The sequence below is a fragment of the Drosophila ficusphila genome, unplaced genomic scaffold (assembly GCF_018152265.1).
Source record: "Drosophila ficusphila isolate 14025-0441.05 unplaced genomic scaffold, ASM1815226v1 contig_791, whole genome shotgun sequence".
NCBI classification, from domain to species: domain Eukaryota; kingdom Metazoa; phylum Arthropoda; class Insecta; order Diptera; family Drosophilidae; genus Drosophila; species Drosophila ficusphila.
The window spans coordinates 16,482,130-16,496,127 of record NW_025064737.1 but is presented as its reverse complement, the minus strand read 5'-3'; the positions used below and the strand labels follow the sequence as shown (position 1 = coordinate 16,496,127).

Below are 13,998 nucleotides of genomic sequence, written 5' to 3'. Positions count from 1 at the left end.
CTTTATTTCCTCGAGCAAGGAGCATAGTCTTCGGAGTCGCATGTGACATAACTTTGATTGGTTGGGCCACTTGAGGGCCAGCGGGGGTAGCTATTTGCAGATACTCGTATCTAATATGCAAACTGACAACTTAAGTACGCACATAAACGAAACGAAATCCAAGACAGGCGTACCATAGACAACGCTCAACACATTCGGGCAAACAAACCGCTCTCGAACACCACTGAGATTACCCACCACACACACCGTCTCATTCCTCATTCCAACAAACCACACTTGACTCCCCTCTGCTCTAGTTACTCCCCTTCTCCCTCCTCTTCACTCCACTCTGCTCCAAATGACAAGTTAATCATTTATTAACGTTGACATGTCATTGCTCAAGTATTTATTTACTGCCTGGCTGTGGCAACTACTCGTATATGTACGCATTCACGTCCGGGGGTTCAGAGGTTTCCCGGGCCATTACCTCTCGTGAAAATCCATTTCCCCGGATCGCTTTTACCTGGCTGCATCGGGGAACTCGACAACTTAGATGAAGCTGTGCACACCACGAGAAATATCACTAGAAAAAGGTATCCAAGTGGGGAGATTCTGGTTTCAATAATAATTAAATTCATAAGCTTTTACAAATTAATTTAAACAAAAAAGTAGATCGTTAGGTAAAGCATTTACATTTTTTGTATGATTTAAGACAATATTGGTTTATCTTTTTACAGATATTTTCCAGTTTTTCTGCTGGTGCTTTTTTCAATTAAAAAGTTATTTATATTGCTGATAACCATCAAGAGCTCTTCTCATAAATTTCAAGCGACAAAGAGAAGCGTTTTTTTTCTGTCTGCAGCGAAAGAGGAGTCAAAAGCAGATGCAATGTAATAATGGCGGTGAGCAGCTGCAAAATTATTTATAATAAACATAATAAGCGGGCGACAGCTGTTGCCAATGGCTGTCAGTGGCTCAGAGGTCCTGGCGGTTTTCGCTTGTTGGTTCGTTGGCTGGTTTCCCGATGACAGCAGCGGCGACAGGCGAAATGCCTAATCCTTGAGACATTTTCGAGCTTAATTACGTGTTTACCGCGCCCTTCAACCGCCGCTCTGCTCTTCAGGTGGGCTCTTCGAGGACTCTGGTTTTGTTTGCCTTCCCCCTCCCCCCAACAAACGCACACATACATACACACTCACACACACACAGTGATTTTCCCTGGATGGAGATAATATGTAGCCCCATAAAGTATGCTACAAATTTTGATACTTTTCAGCATATCTGCAGCGCATAGCACAAATTTCTGACGGTTTCGTGCCCAGTGAAAATGTGAAATATTTTATGGTCTAAACCCGACAGAAAAAAAAGGAGCAACGATGATGATGAAGCCGAGCAGGAGTTGGAGGAAGGATAGAAAAATACCAATCAGCGTGACTGTTGGCTGAACTCGTGCTTATCGCCGAGTTTTTGATTTGCCTTAAACTTTCCTTTCACTCCGTTCACATCCTCCGCTCGGCACCCCAGATTTTCCATATCCCCCCCATCCCCTTTTTCCCTTCTCCTTTCCAAGATGAACTGAATTTTCCTTTGAGGCAGGCTCATCCTTTCCGCGTGTGCCGGCATCCTTTTTTTCTCTTTTTTTTTGGTGGCCCGCTTTTCAGTTAGGCGCCTGCCGCGGCTCAATTATATAAATTTTTATGGGGCCCCGAAAAGGCGAAATTTATGCGAACGTTCGTTTCTGTTGTTTACACAACAAAAACGTGGCCCGAGCCCTTCGACCCCTTCCCCCTTTTTCTTGGCTAACAAGTGTGGCGTGAATATGTCCTGCTTTGGCCTGAATCGCTAACTGGGTCTCCGAATAAGCCTTTTGCCTTTGCCTTTGCTTCTGGTTGAGTTACAGGCCCGATGGCCTCATGTTTCCTCGTTGTCTGCTCTATGGAAACTCCTCGTGATTAATAGTTTTTTCATCGACATTCGGGGCCACAACCCCGAAAGCAAAAAAAAAAAAAAAAAATTATACAACCCAAAAGCAACGCTTGAGTGAACTCAAAAGTATAAATAAATTCCATCAAGTTGCGAGAATAAATATGTGTGTGCTCTCCAATAATTATCGTGCCTGTGTGAAAAAGTTTTCTGGGCTCAAACTTTCGTCTTCGCTTTGAGATGGGAAAATTCCCCTTTTCTGTTAGTTTTATTGGCTTTGGCTGTCGTTTCTCACACTGCCCTTGACTGATATTATGCCAGGGGGATTACTTTGATGGCAGCACATGAATTACAGCCACAGTCGGCCACATAAAACTATGCCCCGTATTCCTTATCGATCGGAAGGTGCTACTTCTGCTGCTGCATTGTGTTTTTTGTACATCAGGTTTGACTGGTTGGTTGCTTGCTTGGTTGGGACTAGGCTGGCGGAAAGTTTTATTACCACGGCTGTGAGAATTCTTTGGGTGGAGGATGCGATACTTTCGGGTTTTATGCTCCAAGCAGAGTCAATGAATTGATTGATGTACGTTCTCTGCTTTCCTGCTTTGCAGCTTTTCCAGCTTTCCAAATGCGAAGGCGAGCCCAAAAAACCGAAATCGGCATCAAAAGGCAACAACGGAATAGAATGCGCATATAAAGGCGAACAGTGTGGCAAGGTTTTTGTGGCAGGGGGCAAGAACCCGAGCTGGAATCTCACACACATGCACATAAATTACAGTTTTACGCTGACATTTTACTATTCGCCGACGCTGGCTTTTCATTTTTGGAGGCGAACGCACTAAAAAACCAAAGCTAATAGCCATGAGCAGTAAGCAACTTGGCTTTTCCCAAATGGCCACGCTCGCCACAATACACACACACTATACACACACATACATACACCCACACACACAAATACAAGTGCAGTTGGCATAAAATACACGACTTTATGTTCTATTTGCGGGTTTTACTGTTTTCCCTACTCTTCTTCTTCTTGGCCGGGTCAAAACTTCAAACAAGCTGAAAATTAATTTAATGCGCCATTTCCATTGGTGTAGCGAATCCTGTGGAGCGGGCAGCGTGGATTGTGGAGCGGAAAAAATGATTGTAAACGGCAAAAGTCATTGGGGCAAGCAAATGAAAATGTAAACTTAAGTGGCACACACGCATTTTTTCCCAACCATTTTATGTTCCCAAAAACGAAGGCGAAAGCAAAAAGCTGGGCAAATGCTGGGCAAAAGCGAGGAAAAAGTAAACGAAAGCCGAACAAGCGGCAGGCAAACAAGCTCGAGCGAAAAACAAAAAAAAAAAGGGCCAAGCCCAAGAGTCTCGACTCTCTCCATATTTTATTTAACAGTCTCTGTACGAACACTCTCTACTCGACACACATTCGCCGCTAGTTTCGGCCACCATTAATTGGATGTGCCAGTTACAATGCCATCGCCACCGCCCCCTCACCTCCCCTATCCGCTTCCTCCCTCCATCTAGCCATTCGTTCGAGCGGGGCTTCAATTAAATTCAAATTAAGGCCCAACTAAGCCCAAAACAGATGGGCAGAGATTCTCGCTGCCAAACGAGAAAAAGAGCACAGCAAAAAAAAGGGGGTGATGCCTTTTATTGATATCAAAATATACCTAAATAAATAAAAGATTTTATTTAATGTTATCACGGAACATGATAAATGCTTTTAGTTTTTAGTTCACAGTATGAAGTAAAACCTTAAAACCTTCTATCAATACTTTATGTTTTCTTCAACAAAATAACTTTCCTTACATACCTTTCCAAAACAAGAACTACATCCAAATGTACCAGTTTTTTTGCCTTAAAAAACTTCCAATCAAATTCACTATTAAATCTTTCGCTCAGTGTGGCAGATATTCCAGCCGAAACGACTTAAATGATGCCCCAATGACGTCGCATAAATATTTCGTTATGGCCCGTCTGCGAGAAAAAAAAAGAAAGGGGGCGGGAGAGGGGGAAAAACAGCAATCGAAATGTGGCAGCAAATCGATGCCACTTGCGCGGCTCCACGCGGCGTATGCGTAATGCAATCCCGGCAAAGGGCCAAGAGTCGCTCTTCGGTCGCTATTATGTCCGCTGTGTTATTTATGGTATCTCCATACGGCTATCGCACGGACCTTTAAGTTCCGAGGCGCAACGGCGATGATCTGCGGTTCAATTAAGTGGAAAACAGCCATAAATCAAGGCGAGCCGAGCATCATACTCGTATCTCTGCAATTGAGTTTCAACTTGCATTGATTTTCTGGCCTCCAGGTGCCGGCATCTCTCCGATATCTCTGCCCTGCCTTCCTGTTCGGTGTATGGTAGTGGTGTGGTGGTTATAACCATTGAGTCTGGATCGGATTCGGAATCAGAGGCGTTAGCTCGTCACACACTCGCGAGGCGGGTGAAGGCATTATTCGATTCTTATTGTAATCGCATGAATATATTTCTCGCATTATAATGCTCAGCTGAGCTTCAGTGGCTTTTTCCTGCGCAGTCGTTGACTTTTTGCATTTTTAATATGTGTGTGGGAGTGTGTGTGTGTGTGTGCGAAGCCCTTTCACCGCACTTCTCTCTTCTTCTGATTTTCAGATTTTCAGAGTTTTCCCTGCGTATCAGCGCATGTGTGTGAGTGCGTTCAATAATTTCCGCCACGGCATTTTGAGTTGGGTACGCTGCCAAATAGAGTGTAACGTGTGTAACTCGTCTGTGCGAGTGTGTGTGTGTGTACAACCAGGCGCCATCAACTTGAAAAAGTGTCAGCGGGCAAAGCCTTAAATCTCTGCCTGCCACTTTCTGTGTGTGTGTATTGGTTTTTGTGTGTTACACACATACACATACAGGCACACCTCTTCCGCCTTTCGGTTGCCAGAAAATCGCATTTGTATCACTGCATTTGGCATTTTCCGTTTTCCAGGCTTACCGCCTTTCCCTTCGCCGTTCGCCCTTCGCAATTTCTGCCGCCTAACAAACCGGAAGGAAGTAAGTTTTTAAACGCAGCCAGCCAGTCAGCCAGTCAGCCAGCCGAGATCCAGAGATTTCCACTTGCCCGTGGGCACGAAACTGTGATGCTGACTGCGGTTTTCCCTACCGCCATTTTCCCCAGCAGCAGCAGCTTTTCCACCTCGCCGTCCCCGAACATTCAAGACAGTTTATTACGTTGCACGCGCGAATTGCACTGCTTCCAGCCAACGAACCGAATTCGAGCGGCCCAAAAGCGAAATTGGCCATTGAGTTACCAGTTAGCAGTTACCATTTACCAGTTGCCAGTTCTTAAAGGCACCGCCGCCATTCTTTGGCCATTTCATTTATGAAATTTACCTTTGGGCGCAGGGCCCCGAAAATTCCGCTCCAGTCGATACGTCAACTACAAGACTTAACCGGCAACAAAGTCAAACGGGCTTTAACCCGTTTTGGGAAACTTTTCGCTGGGTCCTTGTACCATAATGCTTTTTGGGCTGCCGGTTGTGGCATACAATTTGACAGCTTCCATGCGCTCCTGCCACCGAACTTGTTGGTCTTCGGCTGGGAAAGTTTTACCTTCAAGCCGGACGAAGGAGTAGTCAACCACCCCGAGAAATGGGGAGCCCAACTCATTACACGCAACCCCTGCGAAAGCAATTTGCTACCCCTTAAGTCATTTAAATTAAATACACTTTAAACTAAAGGCTTAAGTGGAGGAATTCCGGGGGTCAGGAGTCCAATGAACAAGTCCTGGAAAGGAGGCGAAATCATTTGGAGAACCCGCATGAATGCGAATGACTGCGACTGGTGCGAAAGATATATACTTTATATAGATGGAGGAGCAATCCAACCCGGAGCCCAAGGAAATTAAAGTGGTTTTTCTTTTCGGATTTGGGGGTTGGCTTTTCTACGTTCCAGTAACTCGTTTTCCCAGTGTGTGTGTGCGAGTGTGTTTGTGTATGAGTGAGTATCCGAGTACAATATTTCGGAAATTACTTTGCACCGTTGGTGGTGGTTGCTGCGGTAACGCTGACACCACTTCGTTCTCCAGAATTCCAGACTTTGAAGTCGGGTTCCCTTTTTTTGTTTTTCTTTTTTTTTTGTCTTGTAAATTCTACCTGCACCCAAAAAAAGAAAACCAGCTCGGAGTATAAACTTCCGCTCGCCGACATTTGGCAAATTGACATTTTTATTTTTGGCACACAATACTTTTTCACTTGTTTCGGGGATTTCTGGGCTTTCGCATTCAGGGTTTTCCAGTTTCCCACCTGCTCGGAATATTCGTCTAAATGAAAACTCGCAGTCACCTTTTGTCCGGCAGAGCGGGCGGTGGAAAAAAAGAAAACAAAGAAAATCCGATGGAAATTTGAAAGGGGTTCGCTTTATTTTCATTCTCTTTTTTTCGCTCTTGGCCTTTGTCTTTCGTGCGTGTGTCGATTACTCCGCTTTTGGCCCGCTCCTTTTGGCTCCTTGGCTCCTTTCGGCCCATTCATTCGGTATGTGAGTGAACGGCTTTCATGCTGGCGCCATTTCATGCTGCTGCTGCCCCGAAAAATAAAGTGTTGAATGAAAGCGTCTTGAGCCTATTATGCCATAGCCTATATTTAGATGAGTGTGCTCGCTGCCGTGTTATCGTGCAATTTTCATTCCTCCCTTTGCGACTTTCCCAACGCAAAGGGGGAAAACAATTCCCTAGATTGGGCTTAAAGGGTTGAAAAAACATGACACCGACAAAGACACTAATTCTGGGAATTTGCCTGCAGCAGAAAGATTGGATTGGGAAAATCTGTAGAGTGTCCATCACTTTTCTGTGCTTAGAAAATAGAAAAATAGAGTTTAAGAGAGGAGGCTTCGTCGTTCATTTTAGAGCTGTAAGTAATAAACCCAATAAGTAAAAGAATGTGTTCATTGAAGTTTATAAAATGGGAAAATTCTTGTATTTTATGCACGTCAAGTACTGTAAATTTTGAAAAATGAAATCATTTACCACCATCTAAAGTCTTCGTATGGTATGAATAATTTTTACAGCCTTCAAATTTACTCGAGCAAAATACATTTTGATGGCTCTGCTTACATAAGACGGATGGAGCCAATGGGCTTAGAGCACAGCCACAAAACTTCCACTTGCAGGCCAATTTGATTATGCTTTATGCAGAGACATACGCTCCACATACGAGTCTGTACCATTCAAAAGTGTTTTGGCCAAGACAGTTGGCCAATATGGCATACATAACACAGAAGCTGTAATAGATATGCACATAAAACTTTTTAGAACACCAAATTTCTTTCCTTTTCCTTTGCTTCCTTTTCATCATATCTTTTTTGTTAGTTCTCCATTTTATGCAGAGCGAAGTGGAGCCTGAAGTACTCGTCGTTTTCTTCTTCTGGTGGCTGCATACATTTGCGTATAATTTTACAATGTCATTCAAATTCAAGCAACATCAATAAAATCTTGGATCGCTTCTTGAATATATTTATATACATACTTGTGCCCTATTTATTTCGTCCTTAAAATGCTGAGCAAAAAGGGACTTCCCCGAAAAAAAAGTGAGCGAGAATTGCATGCAAAAACAAACAGTGAGCGGCGTGCATATGGGAAATGGCGCAACATTTTATAGCAGTAACTTATAAAAAAGTAGATGGCAGGATGGCAGCATGGCAGGATTGGTGAGTCCTTGCCAGGACCAACTTATAGTTGATGCGACACGAAGCTATAGGGCCAGCCCAGCGCCAAGCAAGTTCGAGTTCTTAGATTAACTGCCAAACACACACAGCACAAAAAAAAAAACACACACCAAGATGAAGGAGAAAGGAGAAGGGAGAAAGGGGGAGGGGGAGGGGGAAATGGCGCAAGAGGACATCGACGGAAGTCTGGTTGTCCTTGTCATCATTTGCTGGCAGAGAAAAAAAAGAAGGAAATTTTTGGCAAAATGCGAAAAACAAGTAAACGGAATTTGACAAACAATTTCAATAAATTTCTGCAAATAACTGACAGAGACAGCGAGTCTCGGGAAGGCGGAGAAGGCAGAGCGAGAGGGCAGACAAAATGGCCGACGAGGAAGACGGAGAGGGAAGAAGAAGACAAAGACGAAGACGTGGATGAGGAGTTCAAAACGAAATTAAGAAGAGGAAGCCAGGCGAGCGGAAGGGATAACAAGTCGAACGTTGCGTTGACAATATTAGTTGATGTTCCGCACAAACACAAACACACAACTTTGGGTGGCTCACGCACACACACAAACACACACAGGCACACACATACCAAGTAAATGTTATTCCCCGGAAAAAGGAAAAGAAAGAATGGAGCGAAGTGAAACGGCGGCCATGTCATATCGTAGTTCATTGGTTTCCCTGTCAGCTGTCAGCACGTAAGCCGCTCGTTCGAGCGGTTTTCCCTCTCTTTCACTCTCTTCATGTTGACCAGGATGCCTGCTCCTTGGCCAGGATGCCGGCGTTCGTTAGCCCTTGTCTCTCGAGCAGGCTAAGGCCCATCTGCTTGGCCGCCACTCTTTGGAATGTCATGACATGTCAACATTTAACACTTTGTCCTTTTGCCAACCCCACCAACGAGACCCATTCCCCTTTTCTTCCCTTTCCTTTCTGGGCAAACTTTTCCTGTTTCTCTGCAGATTTTTCCTATTTTTTTTGCCCCCTTTGGTTGCGACAAAAATTTGTCACACGAGCAAAATGTTATCGAAGGCATATTACATGCTTCTGCTGGCTTATGAATTACGAGTTGCGAGTTACGAGTTACGAGTCACGAGTACATTGCATAACAGGCCAGAAAAAAAAGGAAAGCAAAAGAGGAGGATTGCTGGGGCCTAGATTGGATTTTGGCTGGCTGTAATTCGCATTCGGGAATGACTACTGATGACAGGCAAGTGAAGCGAACGTGGGAATATTTAACCCGAAATCATGGCTTTTTATCGAAGCCAACTTCCTGTGATGTCTAACCCCCGGATTGATTTTATTTCCATTTATGGAATGGTTCCTCGGAGCTGGCTTGCCATTCACTCGCAGTCAGCTCATGTGCTGTGCCCCCTGGCCAGAAAACGAAACGTCGGAGCAATTTCTCGAAACTCTTCTCCTAACACACCGCCGAGTGCAATCAGAGATCAAACTAGCCAGAGGCAAGATGGCACTCCACTTGATTGCCAATAATAATCGTTGCTTCCTTGGCCCCTGGCCCAAACGTGCCTCCAGTTGGTCGCAATCACAGAGGAAAGCTGGGAGGCTGCACCCAGAAAAAACAGCATGAAATTTACCATCAATGAGCTGCTTTTTTTCGAGTTCAAAATAAATTAGAGTAGAGGACTACATGAAGATTCGAGTAAAGAAGTGGCCTTTTTATTGGTTTCCCAAGCAATTTTCGGAGCCTTAATCATGTCTTAACTGTTTTTATTTGTCAAAGCGATGTCTTAAAACTAACAAATTCTTTTTCTTTTATCAGCTTTTAAGCTTCTTCAAACAGGTAAACCATAAATTGAGATTAATTTCCCCATTGGTAGGCCTCATGAATTTAAAATGAGTCCCATTTTATTTATATTGCGCTTAATGAATATGTTTCTCCGTGTGCCTGATAAGAAGGTTTCGAGTTTGCCGGTTCAACTAGCTACACAAAAGTTGAAGAGCGCACATAAAATGTTCAACATTTTATTATGATACCTAGGCACACACAATCACACCCACAGACATACACACACCAGCGTAATTATGGTGCAAGTCGGGCTCAAATCATATAAAAATTTATAACTCAAATGCTGATGATGGCGACGACAACAACATTGGGGGCATTATGCATGGTTTATTCCTCGCTAAAGCCACAACAACACACGCACACACACACACTCACACACACATACATGCTAACTCACAGACGAGGGTTCGGCATCTATTTTTATGCGACAACGTTACATTTTTTATGAGCGCCTAATAGTATGCAGTGTGTATTACGTATACGCCCCGTTTTGTAGTGTCAAGGTGTAGGCATCGTTCGCCTTCCGTTCGCTTTCCGTTCAGTTTGGTTTTGCTGAGGGACCCGTAGCCGGTGCTAAAATTAAACCAGACGCAGCACCGCAGCAACACGTGCACTTTGGTCCATTGTTGTTGTTGTTTTAGTTGTTGTTGTTGCTTTTGTTGTTGTTGTTGCTACCATCGTTGATGAGCGCGAAAATCGCAATTTTCCCTGCAGTACAATTTGTCAGAGGCTTTCGCTTTCGTTTTATTCTCCCATTTTTTCCCTAGCTTGTTTTTTTTTTTTTTTGCTTTTACTTGTTTTTTTTTGCCAATGCAGTCTCTGGCGAAATTTGCCTACAATGACAATGTTGCTGGTTGCTCGTTGCTGGTTGCTCGTCGCTGACAGCCAACGGCTTCGATGTGGGCCTGTGGTTTGTCGCCAGCGACAGCAACAACAACAGCGCTGCTGTTATCCTTTTATGCATTTTAATTTCCACAAACACACACACATATACACTCTCCGTATGGGTGTGTGTGTAGTATATCCTAGCAGTAGGCTGATACACGTGCGTGGCAGCACCCGTGGGTGTTTTTTTCCACAGTGTTTGTGTGTGTGTGGGGCGATCATAAAAGCATCGCATTAGAAATTATACGACTGTCGCTGGTACACACACACACATACAAATGCAGATACACGACTACAGCTACAGATATGAATACACAGATACGAGAGATACAGATACAGATACAGCGAACGTGTGCTGGGGAATTCATTAGCACGACTCTTGGTGAAAGTTTGCCCACGTCACGCTGTCGCAACTTTAAAGTGCCTGTTTCCCCTCCAATTCCCCAACCTTCCACCTTCCACCCTCCACCCCCTCCCCCTTCCTTCTTCACTTTTGTGCCCCCTGCGTGTGCTTATCATAAATTCATATGTGCCCCGCTCTCCGTATTTGTGTGTGTGTGTGGATATGTGTTTGTGTTTTATTAACATTTTGGGTGCATTAACCTGACAGCTAATGGGCAGGCGAAGGCCCGAAGTCTCGGCACAGATTTCCACATTTTCCATTGGCCCCCGGCTGACTGGATGCCTGTATTCCTGGATGGCTGGCTGCTTGGCTGGTAAGATTGACACGAGATCACGTAATGGTCGTGGGAAATTCTCGGAAGTAACTTGTAAAGATGCGATAATTGAGTTTCGCGTGGCAGGCCACCTCCTCCAGTTTCCCCAAGCGGGGCCAACTTCCCCAACAAATTATTAACAATTATGCGGGGGTTTTCACGGGAAGCAAAAACATTTTAAAAATCTTTACTCGCTTGAGAGTGTACAAATAAATATTAAAGTAAGACCTGTATTTTATTGAGCTTTACAATTATAAGTTGGCCAATAAAAATGTATTTTTGAAGTGGTGCTTACTATCCGAAAATCACAAATCTATTAAATTATTTTTTCCTCTCATACTCAAATTAATTTTTAATCATTTCTATTTTAACTTCTGACTCTCTCGTTCGTTTGCTTCTTATTTCTGCTACTGAATAACTATATATTTTTGTTTGTAGTACCATCCCAAGCCTTGAACCACCTCGAACTTTAAGTACTTTAAGAACCTCTTATGGGATCGTAAAAATATATAATAAAAAACAGTTTCCTGTCCACTCACCGTTGCTGCACAGCGCGTTGCATTGCCTACAGATGACAGGCCGTCGTAGCGTCGCCGTCGACCACGTTGCTGATGTTGCTGGTTGCAGTATTGCTGCTGCGTTATTGCTGCTGCCCTTGCTGTTGTTGCTGCTGCGCCGCCGTCGTCGTCGCCAGTGTTGTTGCTGCTGCCCGGCTCGTCGATTAGTTGCTGAGTGTCGAGCAATGGGCAGCTGATGGCAGCCACACCCACTGCGCCCAACAACCCGCTGCAGAAGTTGCTGTTGTTGCTGTTGATGCTGTTGCAGTTGCTGCTGCTGGTGTTGCTGTTGCAGTTGCTGTTGCTGCTGCTGGTGGTGGTGTTGCTGCTGCGCCGTCGTCGTCTGCGATGGCGATGATGCGGATGGTGTTGTCGCTGGCGTTGATTGTGACGACGGCAGCGTTGCTGTTGCGCCGCGGCGTCTATTTTAATGGCAGCAATGGTGCTGCTTTATAGCAGCACACCACCTTCCCACGGAGGTTGCTCCCGCTCCCGCTCCCGCTTCCCAGTTGCCGCTGCTGCTGCTGCTGCCTCAAAGTGTTGCTGCTGCCACTCAGTGTTGCTGCTGCTGCTGCTGCTGCTGCTGCTGCTGCTGCTGCTGTTCCTTCTGCTGCTGCTGCTGATGCTGCAGATGTTGCTGTTGCCACATGCCTTGAGCTGTTGCGTCAGTTGCTCGCTAACGATGACAATTCCATAAACATGTTTTCGGTTTCCTTCCTGTTTCGTTTGTTCTTCAACTTTCCTCTTTCTTTTTGGTTTTTGTTAAATTCCTGATTACGTTTATGTTGCTGGCAGCACTTTGTTGTGGTTGTTGTTCGTTTTGATGGTGATGGTTCGAAGCAATTCCAGTTAGCAGTCTTGAGTGTTCTTGTTGTGGCTGCAAAGTTGGCAAAAGAATCAGGACAAAAAATTAATTACTTTTTTCTATGTAGAAAAACCAAGAGAAAATAAAGAGATCTATATGGTAATTTATAAATATTTTTTACCTAACTAGGTCATCAAAGTAATTTAACTATGCTTATTGATTGTTTATATCTATTTAATGTTTCGTTTCTTTATGTAATTCACTTTACAAACTCAACTCATGATAACAACCTAATGAAATAAATATACCTATTGGCAAAAGTGCAAAACTCCAGTAACAATCATGGCCAAAAATTAATGGAAATTATACTATCAATTATCCGGGAAGCGGAATGCCCGGCTGGCAGCCAGAGTGCAACACATAAACGAAATTAACCGAAAGCACTTGCCAAGTTTTCGAGGAGCGGACCCTTTTGGCCGCCCAATTGGCACACTTCCTATCCGCGTCCACAGTTGTTGGCTAAGGTCGCCCGGTTTCGGATGGGTCCGATGCGATTATTGCCATATCTGTGTGGCATCAGTATGAATATGTTATAAACGATGCTAACGCGGAATGGGAACCATTTATATTGGAAAAGCGTTCGCATGCGGAAACGAATTTTGTGTAAATTATAGATTTTTTCCTCTGCTTCTCCGGCTGCCGTTGCCTGGCAATTTATCGTGTTTGAGTTTTGGCTGGCAATGATAATTTATATATATGTATCTGCCGACTTATATACATATATATGTATGTGTGTATCTGGAGCTTGGCTGGTCTGGACTTACGAGGGGCCACACCCAGTTGACAAATTGCCAGGGGAAAATTAAATATTTTTTGCAGTTGTTAAATTGCCATAACGCTTAACGGCTGCAGTAAACTTCTCGAAAATACCGATTTAAGCGAACTTAAAGGAGAGTTGCAGTTAAAACAAACGTACAAATTTCATGTGGCGTCCAATTTATTATTACTTTCCATTCAGTAATTGAGGACTGCAATTAAAAGTCACAAAATGCACAACAGAGCAGAAAATGTTGGGCCATTTAAACGAAAATGAAACGAAATGTGCAGCGGGAGCATTTGAAATGCTAAAAGGAGTCCAAATGTGAAATGCAAATGACAAAGCCCGGATAAAGTGCAAGAGGAAAATGGGGAAAAACACACCGTGGGAAACAAGAAACAAGGGAAAAAGGAGTTGAAAATGGAATGAAAAGCTTGCAACTCTTAATGAGTGCGCTGACATAAAAATAATTATGAATTAAAGCCATAGTTGCTTGGTTATTATTTGTGTGTTGGTTTAGTATTCCTTTCGGTTGGCTCATAATTCAAATGCATGTTAAATAAATAGAAGAAGGGCGGGGAAAGGGATGAAAGGGGGTCGGAAAATGGGAAAATGGGGGACACAGACACAGTTGTCAACGAACTCGGCTGGGATCTGTGCCGGGTTCAGTTTGTTTCATTGTCTCCAGAAATGCGACGTCATCGTCAGACGTTGCTGTCGTTTGCTGCCGATGTTGCTGCTGTTTTTGTTGCTGATGTTGCTGCTGCTGCTGCTGTTGTTGCTGTTGCTACTGCCGCTGTCGTCGGTTGGCGCCCGTTGTCTGTCTGCATTTT

At 44.1% G+C, this 13,998-nt stretch overlaps 1 protein-coding gene across 1 annotated transcript in view; it reads right to left on the bottom strand.

Moving 5' to 3' along the window:
- Positions 1–12,086, bottom strand: part of LOC108091976 (acetylcholine receptor subunit alpha-like 1) — a 54,272-nt gene extending 42,186 nt beyond the window's left edge. The window contains exon 1 of the mRNA XM_017191386.2: positions 11,526–12,086. The gene's annotated coding sequence lies outside the window, so the exon portion shown is untranslated. The remainder of the gene's footprint in view (positions 1–11,525) is intronic.
- Between the last annotated feature and the right edge of the window lie 1,912 nt (positions 12,087–13,998).